Source organism: Drosophila subobscura, chromosome U (genome assembly GCF_008121235.1).
Source record: "Drosophila subobscura isolate 14011-0131.10 chromosome U, UCBerk_Dsub_1.0, whole genome shotgun sequence".
Taxonomy (NCBI): Eukaryota; Metazoa; Arthropoda; class Insecta; order Diptera; family Drosophilidae; genus Drosophila; species Drosophila subobscura.
The window spans coordinates 12,393,213-12,417,875 of NC_048534.1; the positions used below are offsets into that span (position 1 = coordinate 12,393,213).

A 24,663-nucleotide genomic window follows, 5' to 3' on the forward strand; every position below is an offset into this window, starting at 1 on the left:
CCATAAATCAAGCAGAGACGTATGTTCTCGCGCATATCTCACACATCATTCCAAGTCGCTTGCATAACATTTTTCCAGCAATAAATCTCTCAAATCCAATAAAAATATGTTCGCTTGAAGTATTGCCACACTGATGGGAATTCAACAACTTCGCGTGGATCAATTCCAGCTTCTGCTGCTGCTGCTACTGCGATGACAACTCAAGCAGCCACTTTTTCCCATATTTTCATATGCATATTTCATTGCCTACTTTTGAGCGTTTTGCAATTTGAAGCGCTTTCCGTTTTGCCCCAGTACTTTGTGCACACAGAAATTTGATTTATATTCGAGGTGGAAGAAAACTATGCATGCGGCATGTGGGATGCAGGCACTTCAAAGTCGGTTGCAGTTGCAGTGGCAAACGCCGCAATGGAAGGAGGAGGTGGGCAAGCTGGGAACCACAGCCAGAGGCATGAGGCGGTACTTCATCAAACGAACAACTTGCCGCAAGGTAACTCCATACACAAACGCACACACCGATACTCACAAAGATACACCCATACATATTTGAGCACTCTTTTCGCTTTGGTTGCAGCCAGCACACTATGGTCCAGATGACCACTTTTCTTGGCCAAATTGAATAACTCGCGAACGGAACAAGATTTTTTGATTTAGTCTTTTGATATAAGTTAAGAATATGAAGAGGAAGGTTTTTTGAAAAAATGGGCGTGGCAGCTTCTTTTTTTAAGGGAAAATCGGTTTTTAATTTTTTTTCTCAAAACGTTAGAAGCAAAAAAAGGATGGGAATATGTTTAGCAGATCAAGATTCTATAAAAAAAGTCGTAGCACGAATTAAAACAACCTAAAAATCTAAGATAATCGCATTTTTTCTCAAACAGAGCATGCTCTTCAGCAGTTTTCATTATAAAACAATATTACACTGGCTACACTCTAGCCCTCCAAAATAGCTAGTGATTAGTACTGTGGCTTAAATGCAATGCAAAATGGTACCCTACTTCACAATTTTCTTCTTCATTGTGTTCCAAAGGGCAAAAAACATTGAAAATTCTCATTTGAGGTTATGATCTATAAATGCAAATTGTAAGAGTTGTGGTCAAATGTGGCATTTGTGACTATATACATTTTAACAATCATTTATTGGTCTACGACACACAATAGGTTTCAAGGTGGGACTAGGTGACACTCTATTAAAAAAACCTTCTCAAAAATTAGTCTTTACTACGAACTGACACACTTTGAAGGCCACACTTTGACATAAAATTACGAAGACATCGCCAACTTCTAGATACCGTTCACATTACAAAACACGTAGTAAAAACCCTACTGAATAAAATGCATCCAAAAAATTGGATCAGTTAATCGTATTTTTCAATTTATGAGACATTTAAAACAGCAATAAAATTGGTACTTTTTCACTGCACGTGCTGCGCAATAATGACCGCTGGGTTTCACAGCTGATTGTGCGAAGGTGGCGCCATCTATGCAAATTTCTGGTACGCAACTTTGATGGTCACTCTTTTTCTAATGCAGAGCGCCAAAAACCACGTCTTGGTTTTAACTTTTAAAAATTGCCTTTTGGCCAAGAAAAGTGGTCGTCTGGACCATAGTGCAGCATGCAGCAGCAGAAACAAAAACTCTGAGGCACACGACTCTCGTGGAGCACAGGAGCCCGAGCCCGTGCCCGAGCCCGGCACTTGTAAACACGTGCACAGTTACAGAAGCATATAAAATTTCCTATTTAACTTCCGGCATGTTTCAGCACACACACATGGCCAGAAAAACACACCTATGTAAAGCACACACAAAAAAGTACAGCAGTGGTCAGCAAAATAAAAGCATTCATGGGAATGGAGAATGGTTCTTCGATAACCGACGCCAGCCAAAATGCTGCTCCCATCTCTCGCTCTGATTTCCCAAAAGGCTTTCTCTTTTTTTGAAGCTAGTCAGTTAGCAAAGTCGAATGTCATAACACCATATGGGAATTTCAGTTCACTCCTATTGCATTTGCCTTGGCTGTTTCGTAAGAGTCGCCACACACTTGCTGGAGGCAGTGAGAGAGGTGAGAGCTCTACTACGAGTATATTGCTGACATGGTAAGTCTAAGTCTAAGGAAAACATATCCGTGACAAAATAAACCACCGCCAGGTGTGCAACCAACAATAATAATACTTTTAGTAGTTGATTTTCTCTGCTTTTGCCTCAAAGTTTCCTCGCTTTTTCTTCAACTTGCAACTCAGCTTGCCACGTTCTTTTTTTGGCTTTGGAGGCGCACTTCCTCCTAAGCGCACGACAAGAAATTGAATTGGGCTGCAGGTGGCATGCCACCATCCATCCTCCATTTGCCTCGTCGTCCTCCTCCACGCTTCAATCCCTCGTTCGGCCTGATGGCAGGATGTGTGACAGGCTTTTGAGTTGAGTTTTCCTGTTTTTCTTCACATTTTGTGCGGCACCTTGACAGCCACAGGATTTAGCGGTCCCCAGTCGACGCTTTAATATTTAATAAGCTGACTTCGCTTCGGTCTAGCCAAGTTCTCGCTCAGTCTCAGTGCGAACAGGAGGCCAAAGGCAAAGGCAGAGCCAGGCCAGGGCCACGAAAAAAGCTGAACTAAGCCAGAGCTTAAATATGCCATTGGCTCTAAACCAGTAGCAGCCGTGGATACTCTCTTCAATTATGCAAAAGAGGCGTGGCAAAGGCAACTTAACCCACACTATGACATGCCCAATGGATTGACACTGAGAGGGTGGCTGCTGGAAACCAAGCCAAGGACAACAAGGGGATAATTCTACTTAGAAAGTGGGGGTTGCAGACTACTGTACAGTTTTCCATGAAAAGAAGATCGAAAAAGTTGAGCGTTGCGCACCTGAGCCATTTCAACTAAAGACACTTTCCTGTCGGAATTAAATACTTCAAGTATTTTTAGGGGAATTTTCATGGCAAATGAAACTTTTGCCAACACTGCACAAACAGCGGTTGAATGTTAAGTAGTCTTCGCATTTACCAGCACTTTTGAAGTAGCATCAACCGAGTGATATGACTCAACGATTTCCATCTTCATCACACTGTTCCATCACTTACATATGTTTTTTCTACTTCCATGAATATTTCAAACATTTCTTCATTCCCGGGCTTTAATCAGTCTCCAAATGACTCTTCCTCCTTTTTGCTATTTAACACGTTTCTTCTAATTATTTACTTCTGGCCATATTATCACGTTATGTCAGCCAGAACTTCCCATTTGCCATATTCCATGTGCGTTCCGTTCCGTTCCCCTTAGAGTTCATGCCGGCGCATATTTTAGTACACGACGCGGCGCGACCGCCTCAAGGATTCTTCCTTCATGGAGGCGTGAGGGGCGTTGTAGTGTTGTGTCTGGGATTTGGTTAGGCACGTTCTCCGACTGACGCCGACGCCGACGCCCTCGTCATGGTCTTGGTCTATACGTCTTTGTATTCTGTTTTGGCCTCCGCATCATTTGCACGTTTTTGGTGTTCTTTGCCGCGGCCAAGTTTATTGTTTGTTGTCGTCACATTAATCATAATTTAACGATTAGCGCAAGTTTTGTTTATTAAATATTTCTGCCCGAGTCGCTCGAAGTCGCTGGAAGTCGATTCAAGACGAGACAAGTCGAGTGTTGTAGATATTTATGAAGCGTCTGGCGACGGCGATGCCACGCGTCGATAGGCCACCACAAAATAAACATAAATTGCAATTATTTCAACCACGAACCACAAAAACAAAAGCAAGTGGGATAGTCTTGAGGAAAGTTACGACTTTAGGATACTCTTTTCTCTTCAATTAAGGCTGGAGCTACTCTCAGAACAGAACGTTCCTCACACAAGACGTCCAAACCAAATTTATGGCGCTCTCTTTTTCTTTCTCACTAGATTCATGGCTCACATTTTAATTATGTACGACGCATGCTTCATCCAAAAAATGTATTGCACTTTGCCACACTCGAGAGTCGACTTGAAGCGTGGGCAAATTTATACCCAATTTATTAATAAAAAATTTAAGGCCAAAATGCCGCAAAATGTGGCACAGCTCACATATTGTTCTACTTGTTTCTGTGTGTGTGTGTGTATGTGTGTGTTGGCTTTTATTGTTGCCGCGTTGCCGTTGCTGTCGTGCCACGTCCTCGCGCAGAGTCAAAGGAATCCGTTTCATTCCATTCCATCCTTTTCCCCTTCTACTAGCTTCAGTTTTATTTTGCTCTGCTCTTTGATCAAGCTTCTTCGTATGTGTGTGGGGTCGCAAGGGGGGCATGGGGTTGCACACGTTGTCGCAGTCATTTTGATTTTAGATTTGGGAGTAATTTTTTGTTTGGTGGCAGAGCTTGAAGGGAAAATGGCGTTTGATCCATGGCCTCTTTTATTGGAATTTTTCGATGAAGATTCTTAGGGATATATTAGGGGCATCCATTTAAATAAAGGGCGCAGAAAAGATGTTTTTTGGGTACTTTAATAAATAATAATCATAACTATTTATATTTTTAACTTTTATCACAAGTACGACCTGATTTATTGAGCTATAAATATATGTGATTCTTCATACAGTCTACGCAAATACATTTATCTGATTCAACATTATTGTTTAACCATTACGAAGTGGTTCCCTTGTTAGAATCTCCAAGCAGATGACACATAAAAATACACTACGCAAATGCTCAAGATAAAGCTAGTAAAAACCACACAGAAATGGGTCTACAAAGAGAGCGAGCTACACTATAAGCAAATAAAAGATACAGAGACTGATAGTAAGTGAGAGAGAGAGAGAGAGAAAGAACAAATTAAAATGGAAAACGCCCATGTCTGACATTGGCTTCATTCGCCTGCCTGCACTGAGCATGAGCCAGGGATACAGATACGGGACGGCTGACTATCTACCAGATAGCAGCATTTGCTAAGGTCAAAACTAATTGATAATCAAACAATTGTCCACACACAAACACACGACGCTTTGTTGTTTATCTGCTTGTAATCGCTAATTAGTTGCATTGTCCGTGTGGCGAGGTCACCGCTGCGTATGCGCAATGTGCAAATATGGCCAAGCACAAGCACAACAAAAAATGGGTTAAGCAACGACGAAATCGAATTGAGAATTGAGAACACGCCGCCACGCAAGTTCAAGTTTATTACGCATTCGCCCCATGGCCAGAGAACACCTCTCTCTAAAGAGATGGATAGCGTGAGAATTTATAGAGAAACACTGGTAGATGGTAGAACAGAGAGAGAGGCAGGCAAAGAGAGAGCGACCATCTATAGAAAACAGAGCATGCAGCCGCCAGCAAGAGAGAGAGAGAGAGAACAATTCTAATTTATTGATGTGCTGTGCCGTGTGCCAGTCAATGCCATGGCATGCCTATAAATGTAACTCAAACAATTTTCTATCTATTCTACAAGTACGAGTATCTGTATCTATCTATCTATCTCTATGTGGCCATGAAAAGCGTCTCTGGCTGTGGCTGCTGTTGCGTTTTAGCAATTTGCAATTGGTTCAAGATCAGCAGCAGCAACAGCAACAGCCACAGTCGCACATTGCGTGAACCAAACTTTGAGAAGACCTTGTGACAATTGATTTTTCACAGCCACAAAGACCTGCATCCACTTTGGATAACCACTTTTGTGGTTGCTTGCCTGCAGCTCCACTACTCATAATTTATTCTTAGCTTTTCTAGACCCATAAATCGTTTGGAAAATAACAATAATAATCCATGCAATTAACAAGCGATAAACGACTTGAAGATACCCCCGATGCAATAATTTATTTGCATGAATTTGCTCACTCTTAAAATGGACAAATTACAGACAGAAAATTGCAGAAAGATAAATGTCAGAATAAAGAGTTTGATGGTAGAATACAAATATGTATAGTACTTAAAATAAACTTTATTTTCACACAAAGTTTAGTTCGACCGCTCCTGTGCATCCAAGAAAAACGGATGTGAACGTGCGTCCGTTGCGGCGGACATGACGCACAGAGATGTTCCACCAGCCGCGTTTAACACACAGACACAAAACGCAATATGCCCTTGTAACGCTACACACACACACACACACACACACACATCGAGGAGGAGAGCCATGATGATATAATGGAAAACAATCCATGGCAAGGTCCCATTTTTATCAGTGGCAACTTCTTGAGTCATTTGAGTCGCTGCCTGGCATTGCATATGGCAAAACTCAATTGCGGTGGCAACAACAACAACAGCAGCAACAGATGATGAGTGCACAATCGAGGCTGCCAAGTTGCTCAATGCTATCTCACTCTCCTCTTGTCTCTCTATCTCTATCTATCTATCTCTCTCTGTATGTGTATCTGCATTCTCAGTTTGCTGCAGTTTTCAGGGTCTCGTGCCTCCTCTGTGAATCTAAATAAACACGGTCTATAGTATACATTCAGTGTGCTTTAGTGTTTTATGGTCTCTGGCAGACACACACAGTTTGCTGAATGACAATGGAATCTAATATATAGATTATGGAAACTTTATCACTATCATATTCTTTCGATCTACGCAGAATTGGGTTGCCAAAACACTTCAGCTGGAACTCATGTCGAGGGGCTATTAACCTTCAAGCGATTTGTTCTTGAGAACAAAGTTTTTCCTTAGCTCAAGGCTGAACTGCAAAGAAAGTTGAGTACCGCAGCTATAAGAAAACTAAATGTAGATAATCAAACAATCCTTAATAATTCTCTGCAGTAAATTTGAATGAAGAAGAGTGGAAACTGTGAGTGTGAGGGTATGTCGTACATCAATTTTCATTTACTTATGAAAATTAATAGCATTTTCGCTTAACTTGCGCTCAAGTTTGCAGGCCCATGCTCTGGGCATAAGCAGAATTGAAGAAGGTCTGGAAACGGTATAAACAGGACATGGAAGTGGGTTCTGAGAGGATGCGACTGAAGCGGAATGAAATGAATTCGCTGCGCTGTGTCTGTACGTGGGAGCAGGACCACTGGTGCAGGACCAGCCATTAATCAGTGGAAATGTTGCCACAAACGAAATTAAATTGCTGCCTGCAGCTGATGGAAAATGTTTTCTCCTATTTTTTCCGCTCTCTCTCTCTCGCTCTTCTACAATTTCTTTATTTTATTGCAATGATGATTTTTTTTGCACCCGCACTTGACTTGACAATTTCATTAAAAATTTATTAATTATAAAATGTACCAATTATTCATATTTTTATTCGATTGAATTGCTTTTTGTGCGTGTGAGTTTGCGTGTGAGTGTATGCGTGTATGCACCTTTGATTGCTTTTTGCATGCGGCAGCAAATTGAATTGGTAATACGACTAAAAGAGGACATAAAAACATAATACGGTCTATTAAAAAGTGAAAAATATTGCCAATATTTAAATATCTGTAGCCGCTGTTGGCAGTTGAAGTTTTTCATATGAATAACAAATCGGGGAAACGAGTTGGAAATTAAAATGGAAAATGCAAACGCTTTTCAATATTTAAATTTTAAATATTGTCAAGAGTTATCTGAATTGTCTGAAATATATTGTATATATTTTGTTATTTTTGGCACGCAAGTACAGTTTTAAATCATAGCAGCGACAATTTTAAGCGCTCAGTAAATATTGCACTTCAAACTTGCAGCATCAAACGTGGATTGACTTCTGTGAGCCAAGCGGTGACTCATAAATCTCTTCACTCTTCTATTAATATTTCTTTCGTTTCCTTGTCTCATTCCATCCTTTGATGCTCTCTTCCAGCCCATCGCGTGATCAAACCCAACAGCAGCCTTACAACAATCGAACATCAAACGTGTTGGAAGTATCTTTCTCTCTCACTCTCTCGCGACCATCATCTGCAGTGCTGTTGTTGCATTTGCAGTTGCTTTTGTTGTTGTTGTCCAATGACAATCAAACACATGTATGCGCGAACTTGACTTTCAATGCAAAACCGAACAAGGCGAAAGCTGCGCTGCCAGCGCCGATGCTGGCTGTGATCGTCGAGGCGCTGCAGCCACACCAGCAGCAGCAGCAACCTTGACCTGGTTCTTGAAACTGCAATGGCATCGCTGCAGCCGCAGTCAGCGTCGCGTGGCTGCTGCAATCGACACTTGTGCAACATTGAGAGAGGCTGACAAACAGGTTTCGTTACGTTGCGGCTTTATGCCGGCTGGCTGGCTGCGCGCTTTGCTTTTCGGCCTGTCGCGCATGCGCAAAAATTCCCAATGCGTACACTGCATTTATTAGCCAATTGTTTTTGGACATACCCTTTCAAGTATTGGATGTATTATGACTATGGGTGGGTGTTTGCAACGGAAATGGGGAATTTACCCATAAACATATGTACAGTCTGAGAGATCCTAATTTACGTAAAATTTAGATCTTTGTACATTGATCTTGTTGATCTTCGAAGGGTATTTATGCTTCGTTCTTCACAACTTAAGCTTTATGTTTCTTGTTAATAATAAATTGTTTATGTATGGCCCATTATTGATATCTTAATGTGGCAATTGTCGACGGTCAACTGGAATTGGTATTGCAATTGAAATATGGCGACTGCTCTGCTGGCTCGCACCGCGTCCACCAGGCGACATTGAAAACGACCGAACAAATGAGCGGTGCCTGACGTCAGCCAGCGCGCTGTCAGCTCTGTCAGCGTCGTCATCGTTGTCATGGTTGTTGTAAGGAGAAGGTCGAGGTTAATTAAGTTTTCTTTTGCCAGTAGCAGCAGCAGCAGAGGCAGAGAGACAGCGCTGCTGGCAGTGCCACTGGCAGTTGCAACCTTGTTTGTCGCTGCTGCAGTTGTTGCAATCTTGACATTTTGGCTTTAGCAAGCTGTGCACTCTCTTTCTCTATCTCTTTCTATGCGTCTCTCTCTTTGTTTTTAACCTCTTTTTATGCGCTCTGCGGGTTATGCATTATTAATTATAACTGCCTGCTCCTTGTGGCCCATCTCGAGTGTCATCCTTCTTGCTTCTTGCATCTCTTGCGGTTAATTGTGACATATCCGTGAGCCCTCTCTTTCTTCTCACCCCCTATCTTGGCCCCTAGGGCGCTGTCTCTATCTTTTTAGCGCTCTTTGTCTTTGCGGGCTATGTGCAACATCTTCTACACAGAAAATATAGCTCAAAAATCTTTAAGTCTACAGATGGAAACGTTCTCCTAATATGGATGTATAAATTATAGGTACATAAATATATTTCTATGTTACGCGATTTATTATCATCGATAACTTTTTTTTGTGTGTTTTTCTTGCATAAAAAACGTTTTTTAAAGTGCATTTTGCATACATAATGAAGGATATTTTATCAAAGAAAATATTCTCTGCTTTTGTCATTTACTCCCTGTGCTTCCTCTTTCTAATTCTTCCATCTCGATAGCTCCTTCCGCTTTTCTGATGTCCTTCCCTTGGAGCAGCAGCAGCAGCAGCAGCATCTCCTCCATTGTTCTCTCACGCTCTGCTCTGTCTGCTAAAAGGTTAAATGCAACATTTACTTGTGCTTAATGCTGTCGTCCTCTGCTCTTCGTTTGCTCCTCTGCTCTTCTGGTTAATTGCAGTGGTTCTCCCTTGTGGTTGTCCCATGGTCTACTCCTTCCAACATCTCCTGGCGTTCTGGTTCCACCTCCCTTTTACTTGCTGGATAATTGCTTTTACAATTTTATTAAAATTAAAGTAAACTTTTGCGGTTCGTTGTGGCATGACATTTAGTTAAACGGAAATTCCATTTCAGCCAGCCACAATTTCTCCTGCTACATCACCACACTCTGACATTAGCTCTTATCCTTATCATTCCACTTCTGTCACGTCCCTTCAAACATATTTTCTTATTAAATTCCTGCTGGTAAACGAGGAGAAGCTGCTGCTACTGATGCTCCACCTCATATTCCTCTAACCTTCTCTCACACATATGCACATGCTACATATATATATATATCTACTCCCCTCTTAGGACTGACAGACACACTGACTGACAGCCGTGCAAATTTAGTTGCAAATTGGTAAAGTGACTGCAGTTGAAAGGCGATAAGTTGTTGCCGAAGGTAAGGTCACACACACAAACCCTGCCGAAAGAAATCAATGGGGAAAGGCCAGTAGGAAAAAAAAATATTTAAAAGAGTGAGAGAGAGAAATAGAGAGAACGAGGGAGAGAGAGCGGGGGGAAGCCATTGAAGGCTAAAGACCGTCATGGTTGGTTGAAAGGGAACAACAGCAGCAGCAATTCGCAGCTGAAAATAGTCGAGGGAGTAGAAAAGTAGCAAAAGCAGAGGCTTAAGCATCAGCACAGGCAGGGGACAGCAGCAGCTGTGAATGCAGCACAGCGGCAGCATCTGAGGCAGCACTAAGAATTCTAAAGAATTGAAAAAGTACAAAAGCGGATTGGGGACTGGATCCACGGAAATTCTTCGAACTTTATACGGAATTTCATTGGGATAAATTATTTTTTCTCCTTATTTTTGTGGTTCAATAAAACCATTCAATTGGGAAGGTAATTCAATTCAAAAAGAAAGCGAACGATAATTTGTGCGCATATGGAAATGTTCCATCACGGTGAAATATTCAAATAACAAATTGGTTCCAATTTGTGAATGAAGCTGTGAATTTATTTACGTCTCAATATCAACTTCTCTCGTTTCACATCGGTTTTCATCCTTCATCATTGTTAAGGAGGTTTTATTCACCTTTAATCTCTTTCCTACTTTCATTACCCCACTTTGTTTTCTCTACACGCATAATCCATCAGTTTACTTTGGGCTATTCCCTAAAAGAATTGATCAAAGCGACCGCCCCCCAAATGCTGAGGAAAGTGAAACCGAAACCCAGAAAAAACCCACAAAATGGGCAACAAGTGAGCCAGCCAAACTCCAACCCCCAAAAGGCCAAAGGAAAACCCAAAAAAATAAAACAAACTTTTCCAGCTATTTGCTTAATTAAATGCGCAATGAGTGGGGGCGTGTCGTGGCTCAGCATAATCAACGGCAAAATATAGAAAGCAAAAAGTAGAGAGCTTCTGTTTGATTACAAAGCATTAATATGAAGAAGCGACAGCAAGAGGTGAAAAGATAGGGCTCAGAATAAAAGAGAATAAAGGAAACAAAAGCCGCAGGAGCCGTTAAAGCAAAAAGGTGCAAAGAGCTTTTCTCACAAGGGCCACTGAAATCAAGAAATAATAAAGCAGAAAAAATGTTGAAAATTCAACAAGAACTAGCACCCTCAACGGGGAGGAAAGCACCACGATGAAGAACTAGTTCAACAAAGAATGCAGCAGATATGACAACAACTTGGAGAAAAACAAAAATATGAAAATCACCAACGAAAAAAGACACAAAGAACGGAAACAGATATCGATAAGTCCGCAAAAAGAGAACACCAACAATATTTCACCACCCATTATACACCAACCACAACAAAAAGAGCAACATGAAGAACACCAACAGTAATATCACCAACAAAAAGAACACACCAACAAGATGGAAAACTCCTAAAGTGTATATAACAACACACCAACCACACAAGTCGTATCTCCCCCAAACACACAGGACAGGAAGTTCTAGGTAAATCATTGGGCTCCACCATCTGCGGGTCTGTGGACTACGACTAAGCTGTAATTAATGAGCAAGTGGAACATCGTTGAGCCGGGCGCAGAGCAAATTAACCTGAACTGCTGCTAGGGGATGGGTCTTTCGATGCGATGCTGGTTGGGGTTGGGTTTGAGCTCATGGGTCAGAGGTTCAAATGCAATTAAAGCAACGCCGCATTTTGTCTTGTAATCATCTAACTTTTTCCATTTCCCCTCTTCTTATTTTTTTTATTGCTGACGTGCCAACGGAAAGAGGAAAATGGAAAACCACAAGCAACAGAGCCGCAAGAAGCTGAATGTTGGGGTTAGGGATAAAATCATCTCTCTAGGATTTCTACGACGGTGTCCACTTGGCCGAAATGCCTGTGCAGAAACCTTGTTAAATGTCAAGGTACAAGTATTTTCCCAAGTATTTGGATGATGCTGGGTTTCATTGGCTGAGCCAAGGCAAAGATTTGATTGGGGTTAAGCTAACTAATTGGCGATAAGTCAATTCGATTCATAGGAAAACTTACCAAACGAATGCTGGGACAACTAATAGCAGTATAAATCAATCGGATTGGATATAATTATATGCCATGGACAAAGCAACTCATTCTGTATGGTTAACGACAGTTTATGGAAATTATAAGTTAATCAGAGGTTAATAATACAGCAAAAATTTATCACGTCTTCCGTTTGTTTTTGCTATTTATTTGTTCGCTCCAATTAAACGACTGGAAGCTCATTAGGAACTCATTTTCCTTTTGATATTTTACTTATTTTAAAGCTATTTAAATTGCACCTAAAAATCTGTCACCATTTGGCTTTAGAGAATTAATGCAGGTAGAAATTTTCATTCCAAACAGATTTCAAGTCCCTTAAATCCTTAACCACACACGTCGGTATCTGTGTAATTTTCACTTTTGATTTTGGATTTATGTACACTCCCTTCTGTGACCCCTGACTCCTGCTCCTGCTCTGGCTCGTGACCTTCAACTGCCACATCGTTATTCGCATGTCTTTTGTTCAAGAACTTTTGAGGCCAGCCTTCCCTCTACCTCCCAGGCTCCTTTCCCTGACAGCCAGTTAATTATTAAGTAGGATACACAAATTTATGGCAAAGGTATGCCCCCAGGCTATGGCCCCATTCCCCATTCTCTTGCGGGTGAACAGAACTTGGAGTGGAAGAGGAGTTGTGTTTACCGTGTGCGTTGAGGTGTAAACGTGCGGATTAAGTGTCTCAGTGTCTGCTTTGGGCCTAGAAGATGTATATCAATGTGTTTTCTGCGAGGGATGGGTTCCCGCTTGAACATTTCCTTTTGCTTCGTGGAAAACTTGGCTAATTTGTTGTTGTTGTTGCTGTTTTGTTCGGTTCTGTTTACGCTTTTCCTTGGATTTCCACCTGCCGCATCATCATTGAAAAATTGATGAGATTTTGTTTGCTTTTGGTTTCTTTTTGTTTCAAGTTAAAGTTTTGTCGACACTTGAACTTTTCCCTTTTAAGCCATAAAGTGCAGAGGAATTTCTGGAGAAAAAAATCTGCCAAAAGGAAAATAGAGAAGAGTTAGCAACAAAAAAAAAAGAATGCAAAGATTTTGCCTTCTTCTGGGATAGTTTAACTGCCGTTGAAAAAACTTAGGGTCGAAAAGGGATAAGGGAACAACTCCAGCAAGAAAAAAAGTGTCATAAGAAATGTGCAGCAGGAAGTACATTCATTCAGTCATTCAGTCAGTCAGACTTCATTCATATTCATGCTGTTCCACACAACAACAAGAGACGAAGGAGAGGCCGGACATGCATTTATAACGAGAGTCTGCCTAAGCCATATTGATTGAGAAAAGGGAAAGAGCAAACACACGCAGAGAGAGAAGGAAGCAGAAAAGCATATAAAGAGAATGTGAAAGCAGAAGGTCCTGCCAATTGGTAGCATTCCATCTCGTAAGCTGAAAATGCAAGGCAGATATGCAGCAAAAAAGAAAGACAGAAAACTGCCATACAGGAAATCAAAAACTTCGCTTTTGATTGGGTTTCGTTTTGGATCTAGGGCTTATGGCTGCCCAAGCTCTCCCGATTTGCGGTATCATTTCTTTTGTGTATTTTTTAATTAAATTTTGTTCAAAAAGAAAGCAAAAAGAACAGAAACCAAATTTAAACGATGTCAGCAAAAAGGTTTAAAATGGTTGTGGGGCTTACCATGTGGGACGGACATCTCTGCACATGCAAGCAAAAGGGATATTACTATAAAGGATATATCATCCCAGCACATACACACACACACAGTGGAATGAATATCAATGAACTGTCATAAAAGCTTCCTGAGAGGAGGACTGCGAGTGGAAGCAACTGCCAATGACAAGAGTGACACGTACGCAAACATTTAAGCACCCAACCAACAACAGCAACAACAACAGATGCCAGCACACACAAACACAGACACAACAAGCATGCACACACAGATATTACGTGTACTAATACCAACACTAATACATAATTCACACTTGGAACTGGGGCCACAGGGCACCATAACCGTAGCCTAGAAAACGTAGGATTTAAAAGGGGGCTTCAATGCTGCTAGGTTTTGGTTGGGGAATTGGAATTCTTCATAAAACTTTAATTTTTAGAGAGCCAAAAGTATCGCATACCAAATCCTTCCTTCTATAGGAGTCTGCTTTAAACTTTCCTCAGGGAAAGGAAAAGGTCGATGCCTATTCAAACTTGTTTATTTATTCACCCCTGTTCCTGCCACGTCCCTGTTTGGACTTTGGGTCACTTTCGCCCTGCCAATGACATGTGATTTCAACTAATGACAGCTTTTCGGGGGCGTTTGTCATCACAGCAAAACACCACAGACCGGACCGTAGTCCCAAACACCAGGCGGCAGATATCCCGAGACAGACAAATAACAAGCTTAAAATTTAATGAAATTTTCATGTGCAGGCTAGCATTTTCTTTGCCGGGCCATCATAATGCAGACACACACACCGAGAGTGGGGGAGAAGGTAGTGCGTGTGCCTGTAACACATGGTGTATGATTAATGGGGCTACAGTAAAGAGTGATCTGGGTTATGGGATGTGGGATCTGTGGCACTGGGCCCTTAGCCTGTCAATTAGTTCAACTTTTGTCAAATATTCAAGACAAAAACTGAAGCTGAAAATTGCTTAACTGAACCTCTGACAGGGGCTTTAAAATGGAAACTCGAACAAACACGAACTAAGGGAAAACACAATACCGTGAATTAAATTCTCTGTTCGGCACTTCTGGATATATGCTCAAGTATCTCCCTCCCCACTGTTTGTGGTGCCAATATGTATTTTTGATTAGCTTCAACTTTTACCTACAGTTCTGCTTTTCCCTCTTTTCATTTTCCACATTTTCCATTTGTTGGATTGGGTTTAATTCATGTTTTCTGGGTCGCGCACACTGCCCGCCTGTGGCTGCCTTTTGCCTGCCTCGAAGCTTCGAAATCCCAAATAAAAAGTTTTGCATTTGCATATGTACGAGATATGCATTCAATTTTTAATGAGCTTTTAAGTTGGGCTCCCATATCCCTCCCTTTATTGGGAATACACAAATATGTATGTATGTTTGAGTATTTGCATGAGAGAGCCACTTACCGATATGTAAAGCGAAGCGTTCCTCGTTGGCTTTGAACATGTCAACTGTAAAGAAAGGAAGGAAGGAATTAAATATATGTTTGTATATGGTAGTATTGCATGTACATATATATGTACTATTATATTTATTGATATAAATATCAAATGAATATTGATTAAATTCATTGAAAACATTTATTGTCCTCCCATTTTTTTTTCTTTTAGTGTTTTCTCTCATTATTTCTTTCTGTTCCCCACACTTTTACATAATCACTGTTCCTTCTCTTCATACCCTTTCGACCCACCCGTGACCCTAAAATGTATGCTAAATATACATCAAATAAACATTGGCCGCTGCCATTTACGATGATGTGTGTCTGTGTCACTGGGTGACCTGTGTGACCCACTTGACAACTCAATCCAAATTCAAATTGATGCATCATCCAATCATCCATTGCCCTACACCCACTCCTCCCACACACCCAGCCATCCAGCAGTCAATCAATCAGTCAATCAAGCGATCAATTGCGCCTGCGTTTAGGGTTCCAAAGTAGAGCTTGTCAGCAGTGAAAAGCGCTTCGTGTAAGCCTGCATTTGTGTGTCTGTTTGTGTGGTGTGCTGTGCTGTGGTGTGAAGTGCATCCCACTTAATGCATCAATGAGCAAACGATACGAGCAGGCATCGCTTTCATGTCCTTTTTTGTGTATTCTTTTCCTTTCACCTTTCCGTTTTTCCTGTTGACATTAATTTGTGATACTTTTGATGGATGATGGAAAATCCTCCGCTTAGATTCATATAACTTGCACCTCAATCATAAAGGATTTCTTTACTTTTGTTGTGGCAGAGTTAAGGTCGCATTTTTCTGTAATTTAGATAAAGATTTCACTTGTTTTCGCGCTTATTCTCTCTCAGACCTTGTGCTGACCTATTGCTGTCTGCTTGGCCATCAAGTCAAGGCAACAAACGCGGCCTTAAGTGTGACCTTTTGTTTCGTTGCTCATTTGGGTTCTTTCATTGCTGCCACCCACTGTCTGCTCCCACTGCTGTTGTTCTGGCACTACCACTAAGGATAATGGCTTGTCTTGGAATACAATTGCTTGGCCCTGGCCACCGAGTCTGGCCTAATTAGCAGCTTACGGAGAGACAGGAGAGACTGCAGACAGGGAGAGTAGAGACGGAGCAGCTACATTTGGCACACTCTCGAAGCACATGGACATTAAGGATAAGCCAGAAGTTGGCTTGCATTTATCACGCATACGCCCCCTGTATCTTGGCCAAAAAACCACTTTGTGCGGCAGATAGAGGCTGGGGAGAAGCCAAAGCCAAATGGCCAACACCGAAACCGACTAAAAATGTAATTTTGGCATTAAGCGAGCTTGGCAAACATAAAATTACCTTGATTAGAAACTCAAATGTGGCCCAAGCCCAAATAAAAGAGACAGCCAAAGAGGGTAGAGAGAGCGAGAAGCTGTGGATAAAAGGGAGGTGGGTATTGCCACGTGGCCATATACATATATCAGGCACGACCTAAGCCTAAAACGACTTTGGCCTCTGCCCAGCCCTTCTTCCCTGCTTTCCATTCCCTGGCCTCATATATCAATGTGTGCCGTGCACCTGTGCCAATGGGTGGACTGGCGGGAATAAACCAAACCAAAGACCCAAATAAAGCTGGCTGCTGCGCGATGGGTTGCTTGTGGGCTGTGGCAGGCGCCCGTTTACCTTGAGGCATGTGCCAAGCCGCAATAAAAACCAAGCGTCACACATAAAAAAAAGTAGAGAGGAAACAAAGGTAACAAAGGGGCGGCAAAAGCTTGTTAAGAACGAAGTGGGGAATACTCTTAATCCTTACAGAATTGTAGTCAAAAATATTGAATTAGAATTTTTCTTTTGAGAATCTATAATTTGGTGTAAATTCTGATGTATGTATCCTCTTTAATCCTCTGCTGATGTCTGAATATTCAGCTGTACTCCCAAAAACAATAGAGTATAAAGCATGCCAAGGGCAGCGAATAACGTGGAGCCACCGAAGGAGGCCTCAGACTGTACCGAATGCTGAGCTATTCTTTTGTACCTCTACTCTACACTTCATCTCTGTCTCTCTTTCTCTCCCACTCTTCTGCTAGTATCAATTACATGTCACTTCTTCTTCTCTTTCTCTTTGTATGCGTTAACGTTTAGTTTTTATGTTTGGCCATAACAAACAGCTAAGCAAAAGTGGTGGGGACTCCCGCCGCCGCACCAGACACAAGCCTAATCAACGAAATTGCTGCAGCCTTTTAGGGGCCCAACCAGAGAACGATAGACAGAAACAGAAACAGAAGGGAGAGCCAGCTCCGCAGGGCAAAGAGGGCGAGAGGGCGGCAAACAGAGTGTGCAACATATGGCAGGCATGGTAAAACGTGAATGCGAACACTCTCTGCTGTGTCTCGCTGCCGACACTTCATGTTTTGATTAGAAGGGGCGTGGCATGATTGATGAACTATTGAATGACCCAGCGGGACCGCCTATAAATTGCGCCCTCGAAAGAGCCCATGCCAACCCAACCCCATGCCAGTCTGTCACGATTTGGCTACCATCCGGGGAAAAAACTTTGAATAAAAAACGTGTGCTAAAAAGTTTTGTTGCCCTTTCCTTTTCTTTCCACCAGTTTTACCCTGGGAATCGTAGAGAGTAAAGGTAGATGGTCTCTATTAAATTCATTTAAAATCAACAAATTATTTAGTTTTTGGTTTTTAATTCATTTTGATTAATTTTTAGATCTGAGTCGGCAAAGAATTATTCTTAGAATCAGCTTGAACTATTTTAAGGTTTAACAGGTATCCAATAGTGCAGCAACCACAGCCATTGCACCTTTTTTCTTGTCTTTGGTGTGGAATTTGTTGAATTTGTAAAATGTTCCCCCCAGACGGTGAAGTTTTCCGTCATTTCCTTTTGTCTGTTTTATGGCTGAAAACGAAAATGAAGCCAAGCACTAAGAAGTGCAAAAAGAACTGCAGTTGAGCATTAAGCTACTCTCTGGTTCTGTTGGAAATGTAAAAGTTTCTCCCTAAATCTCCAATTGGCAGAAGGGATTCCTGAGTAACTCTTCTATTCAGATCAGACATACATATGTTTCCCTGCTTAAAGACCTCCTCAATAGCCACAATCAACATCAGCACAACATCATCATCAGGGGGCAGGGCAGAGTAACAAACAAAGCACTTGAAGAGCCTCGAAATTTAGCTTTAGCTTTGTCAAAGGACCCTCCCTACACTTATGTGTGTGTAGAGGGCCTGTGCTTATGTCTGTGTTTTGCTGTACGTACTGTATGTAGGAGTGTGTATTTGTGTGCAGAGGACATATTCAAAACACGCAACACTTGTCATCAGCAGGCGTCGGCAATCATTCAACATGAGCACACATCAGCACAAACACAGACTAAAGAGAGAGAAACAATAAACCGGCTACACTTAAAGAAAATCTTCAGTACATGACGACGTTTAGGTCATTGACTGGGTCCTTGGATGGCCATGTATGTGCATTTTCTATGGAGAGATTAACGAATATTTTTTGTTATCCTTTGATTCTTTTTTTTCAGTGTCTGAACAAGTGGCAAAGGAAATACTTTTGGTCCTTGGCTTTGAGTTAAGTTCTGCGTCTCCTGGCTGCTGCCCACCCACATCCTTTCGGGACTGTCATCATTAAAGCCGGATTCAGCGCAGCATCGTCTAGTGCCACTGCCTGAAGGCACATTTTAGGCACATTTCAGTCGCCATTTTTATGCCCCGAAAGCAGTTAACAGCACTGCTTGAAGCCTGCCTCAAGCTCCACGCGCTGCTTCTCTCATTCCTCCCCTTTCGGCAGTGCTGTGCATGTTTACGCCCTAACACCTGCAATTTGACTTTGTTGACAGGCTAAACGCGGCAAGGGGCTTGGCTAGCAGGTGGTGGCATGGGGCAAGGTCTGATTGTTATTTATGACATTTTATGTGTTACATCTGAGTGATTTTTGTCTGGCAAACGCCAAACAGAATCGTTTTCTTTTCTGTTAAATCAAGGAAAAAGTTACTAAAGAGAAGTGCATTCAACGAAAGTTTATGCTAAAAGTATATTAATATACATTTCTATGTGCTTTCATGTTAACCAAAACTTTTCTCTCTTTTCTTGTCTCTTCTTTATGACATTTATTATGTTTAATGTATTTGAGTGTATAAGAAGCTGTCTTAAGTAAGTACACTTAATGCCTTGGACATGCGAGTCTATGTTCCATTAATATTCGATCGAAACAACACCATCCACATCGACTGAACCATCGATTCCCAACTTAAGCTCCAAGTGTTTGTCATTTCCATTGCCTACTACTGGGGCGGCTGGCTGATGCACTATGGGGCATTTGACCACTTTTCCTGGCCGAAACTCATTTGTCAAAAGTCAAAAAAGTAATATTTTTTTAACGGATATTCATAGGGATAACATCAGTCCGTAATGTTACATACCCAGAAAATTAACAGTGCGCACCACTGTTAAGATAACAGCTGTTAAAGTCAGCTGTTTGCTACGAACAATACAAAGTTATCGGAAAACTGATTTTTTTTATGAAGTTTAAAGTGCAAAAATTGCTAAATTTACCAATTTAAGTAAATTTTTTACAACATTCTTGATTCAGACAGGTATTAAAAAGTTGTTTGTGAGTCTGAAATTAAAAAATTAACCTCATAATATGTTTAATGGCTAGTTTTTTAACAAGTCCATATTTATGACGAAAATTTGTCTTTGAATAGACTTACAAAGTGTTCGGTTCCCGCCGGAAGCAATAAACTGCATAGATATTGCAGAGTTTTCAATTCTTAATCCAATTTATGTTACTTTTTCTTGCGCTTTTCTGCGTCTTCGGACATATTTAAGTTTTCGTTACATAACCTAAAGTTTGGAAATTCGGAGTTGTTTGCAATGTTAAACTCAGTGAAGAAGAAAGTTGTGGAAGAAGATGTCGATTTGCATTGCATTTAAGTGGTAATACCTGTCACTAGCTTTGAGACCGATAAGGGATATTTGTGGACCCTTTGAAGAACTTTTTTTTCACGGTTTGTCGATTAAATTGAACAATTCCACGGAAAAATTGAAACAAATCGTAAAAAACTGTGCAGGTTGGATCAATTCGTGCTCAATCGTGCAATTATAATAACGTTGAGACATTTCCAGTATATCTGCACTGACGTGCAGTGCTATTGTGTCCAACATTCAACAAATTAAAGAAAAGAAGCTGCTTGCCGTATACAGGGAAGTCAATGTAAAAATCCGATTATCTTCTACTTTAAAATTTTTAAAAATCCGGGCACAACTTTTTTAGTTTAATATGGCATTGCTTTACATATTCCCATCATTATTTGTTTAATTCAATTTAAAAATAAAATAAAAATTCGATTTTACCCTGAAGAAAAGGCGGTGCCACGCCCATTTTTTCAACATACCTTCCTTTCACTATTATAAACTCATATCAAAAAACTAAATCAAAAAATAATGTTTCGTTTGGAAGTTATTAATTAATGCCACAAAAAGTGGTCAAATGCCCCATAGTGTGATGGGAGCAAATCTCGAGTATACAAAGACAAACAATTGTTTTGAGGTTGATTTCTGAATTGAGAGGCCCCACACAGATTCTGTTTGCATTGGTATTTGCCACCAGAAGTATCTGTGTGGGTTGTGTATGTGTGTGTGTGTGTGTCGCACTTGACTTAATTGAATCTGTGTGATTGACATTTCCCTGCTGCATATACGAATGAGAATACGAATGGAATGAGGGCGCAGGCTGGGTTATAAATCGAAATGAATGAGAGATGATCCCTCTCTCTCTCTCTCTTTGGTCAGGGCAATCCAAGTCGAAGTCGTGGCACAGATTTGTCAATGTGTGGGAGTAGCTCTGTGGTGTGTGTGTATCCTTTATGCAGCAGTCACAATGTTCATCAATTATCAACTAAAAAGAAGTCCAAGTCCAAGCCACACAGAGGAGGTCCAAAGGCAAACAGAAAAAGCAATAAATCTAAACAAAAGGCCCAAAGGGGGTCAACGGGGTCATGGGTGTCCAACGACAGTCGAAATGATATAGGAGAAAGGATAACAAGGACATGCCACTGCCACTGCCCCTGCCACACTCTCACACATGCGAGTATTCAGGACGGAGCTGCAAAATCTTATTTATAGAGAGACCTTTATACTTTCTTCCTCCAGTCTCTTTTAGTCGCTTCCATGCTGCCCTCAGCCTCTTTTCAATAGCCTTTCAGTCTGTCTACATTCTTTTTTAGGAGCCTTCAGTTTGCCTTCAGGCTTCTCCGATTGATCCCAGTGGTTTCTTGCAGGTATTTATGGATTTAGTTATTTATTGGCAAGAATTGGAATGCTCCAATAAATGTTTTTTGACATTAAAAATGATTGTGCTATAATATTTAAATCATATCCAATTCCTGTTTGCTTTTTCCATGAATACAAAATTCAATTGTGTAAACATTCTCTATAATTTTTCCTGCCTTTCAATTTGTCAGTTTTTCTTTATTTCATTGGTGTTGTTGTCTTTGTTGTTGTTTGCTTTTTGAGATGACGTCTGCTACAGAATTTTCCATTGCATCGAAAGACAATTGGCCCAGTGTCAGTAGCAGTGGCAGTGGCAGTGTGGCAGTCGCAAGTCCAAGTCAATTCAAATGAATGCAATTGGCACGGAGAGAACCATGCCCCTGCACGTCTGCTCTTTGCCCCACTTACTCGTACCCACCCACCCACTGGGTGGAATATGCTATCTCTGTGATTCGATCAACCTTCCTTTTCTTGGCCAGACTCTGGCCTCTGGCTTCTGCTTCTGCTTTTGCTTCTGGGTTTCGTTTTTGCAAACAATGCCAAGTGCTGTCAGTTCTATTGATTTGAGTGTGTGCCATGTGAACGCCTTTTCCGAACCAACACCCATTCACCCCCCTCTTCATTTACACCCCCCTCTCAACTGCGCACACACACTCTCTCTCTCTCTCTCTCTCTGTCTATGAATCTCAATATCTTTCGGCCCCTTTCGCTGCGTGTTGCAATCAATGGCAAAGCGCATTGCCTTTGCCTTTGCCTTGGCACCTCTGCTCTGCTCTGGCACAAGGCTGGAGCTGGAGCCTTTTGTCATGACTCCCCCCCACCTCGTGCTACGGCTGCTCACCCACATGTGACGCCGAACAAAAAACTAAAACTCTGTGAAAATGGTGAAGGAGAAAAGCTAGCATTTTACAGCAGGAGCAGCAGCAACAGAACGAACTTTGTTGCCAGAAGCTTGTTTTACTTAAATTGTATTTGTACAGGGCTTCTGCTTCATCTCCTCCCAACCACCGCTGCACCACAGCCCCCCCACACGTACAGTCGTCCCCTCTCCACCATAAAAAAGTGCTAACTTGTAGTTTTTTCTCGTATTTGCAGCTATTCTTTTGGCTTTCTGCTTTTCGAGTTTAACAAGGGAGATGAAAATTGGAGGAAAGGATTGAAAAGTGTGAGAATCTGTATATATAGGAGATACGGAGAAAGTCAATTAAAGAGTGGAAAGAGAGGAAAATTGTAATACATGAGAAATAGGCAGACTTAAGAATTTATTTTAACCCCACAAATTACAGAAAAATAAAATAAATGAAAATCAAGCAAGTGAGTAACACAAATAGTGTGTAAGAAAGAGAGAGCGAGAGACAACAAGTAAAAGATGGCAATAAAATAAAAGAAAAGCGAACCGAAACAATAATTGCTCAAGGATTGCAATGACAAAAGCAACAACAACAAAACACAGCCAGACTGACAGACATCAGCAATAAAAGCCACAACAAAAACAGCAACACAACAAGAACAAAAGGCAAAAGGCAACAAATGCAACAACAAATGAAATGGCAAAACGAAAAGAGGAAAAAAAAAAAAAAAGATAAAGATAAAAACAGTACCTTGGCCCAGTATTGAAAAGCGCCTATAAAACACCTCTCTCTCTCTCGCTCTCGCTGTCTCTGCATTTGCTCATTTGCTGTCTGTCCGTGTGGGTGTGTCTCTTGGCTGTGGATATATTGTCTATAGATGCAGATACATAAGTAGCATGTATTTCGAGCGCATTGAGGGAGGACCCGAACCCCCACCTGCTGACTGCAACACCGAATAATAAGGCAACAATAAGTGTCACAAACTCACGCTCACCCTCCCTGCCCCTCAATCAATCCCCTTCGACCCCTCTGATTACCACCTTTCGTGCCTTCGTGCAGCCAAGTGCATTCGAAGACGTGCCCAAGACGTCAAGAAATAAAAATAAAAAGATACTTGGACTTTCGTTACATTTCATTTAAGTTTTTTTTGCTTTTCGTGTGGGTTAATATGGCACAAGCATCAAATTGAAGAGGCAGTGCCAGTGCGAGGGGGTTTTGTGAGGGTTCTTACAAGAAACAACCACTGTACTGGTAGACTTATCAGTGACAAAGTTTGCCCAAGTCAAGCACTCGACATATTTGTCCACCAAAGATTGCAGGAGACGGGCACACACACACACACAGCCACAGAAACAGTGCAAAAATAATCGCAAAGAAAAAGTTATCTTTGAGAACCGAAACATAAGATACTCTGGCGGAAACATAGATAAATAAATATTTTCATAAGACTTTTTAGATTTATGTTTATAAATTATTTCCACTGAATCTATTTTCTTTTTTACAGCCTGCTAACTCTTTGAAGGTCTTTCTTTGTCGTAAGAACTCTGAATGCTGCTCTTAGTTTTGGAATACCCTTTTTAAAAGCAAACCCCTGCCAACCTCAATGATGTTGCTGTTGTTGTGTTTGTTGCATGGTCTCTGATAAGACCACACACAGATAAACAGACCCATGGCTATGGCTGTGTGTGCCAAATTGGCCAAGAGTCATAAAAGGCAAACTCAATTTGCTGTTGATCACGTTTTTCTTTTAAGAATTTCCTGCACAGCCACACCACCCTTCCTCACAGAACCACCGACTGGAACTATTTGCAACAAAGAAAATCTTTTTATTACCAAAGAAGTAGAGCACACAAGAACAAACATGGACACCAAAAAACATGTGCATATATTATAAGTAAAAGGAATACAATTAAAATTATTTATTAGCAAGTGCCAGAAGATATGGTAGATACTATATTATGTTTATGTGCAGTGGCAACAGTAGCAGCAGTAGAAGAAGTAAAAAGGAAGACTAAGTCTTAGCTACCCTGTAGTCAACACTGGCCAAAAAATATTTCAGTTCAACTCAAGCGAAGAAAATCTCACAAATGAACATATGTCCATGCATATTTCCATGAATATTCCTATATCTCTTTTGTTGTTTTTCACACAACACAGAGGATCGCAAAAGAACATAATTAACTCCTACAGGGAACACAAATTGGCCTAAACATTGGCAACAAAAAACGGCAGCAACTAGAGGAGGCAGAGTCCCCCAGAATCAGCAGAATCGGAGGCTGGCTCTTTCTGTTGGCTGTCTGTACATTTGGCCATGTCTTTTTGGCCACTTGCCAACCATAACAGAAGAAGCGGCAAAGGCATAACAGTGGTGGC

At 41.2% G+C, this 24,663-nt stretch overlaps 1 protein-coding gene across 5 annotated transcripts in view; it reads right to left on the reverse strand.

Annotated features, from left to right (window-relative positions):
- LOC117900662 overlaps positions 1-24,663 on the reverse strand; it is a 46,750-nt gene that overhangs the window by 18,309 nt on the left and 3,778 nt on the right. For all 5 annotated transcript variants that reach the window (XM_034811098.1, XM_034811099.1, XM_034811097.1 and 2 more), the window contains one exon: positions 15,135-15,179. The gene's annotated coding sequence lies outside the window, so the exon portion shown is untranslated. The remainder of the gene's footprint in view (positions 1-15,134; positions 15,180-24,663) is intronic.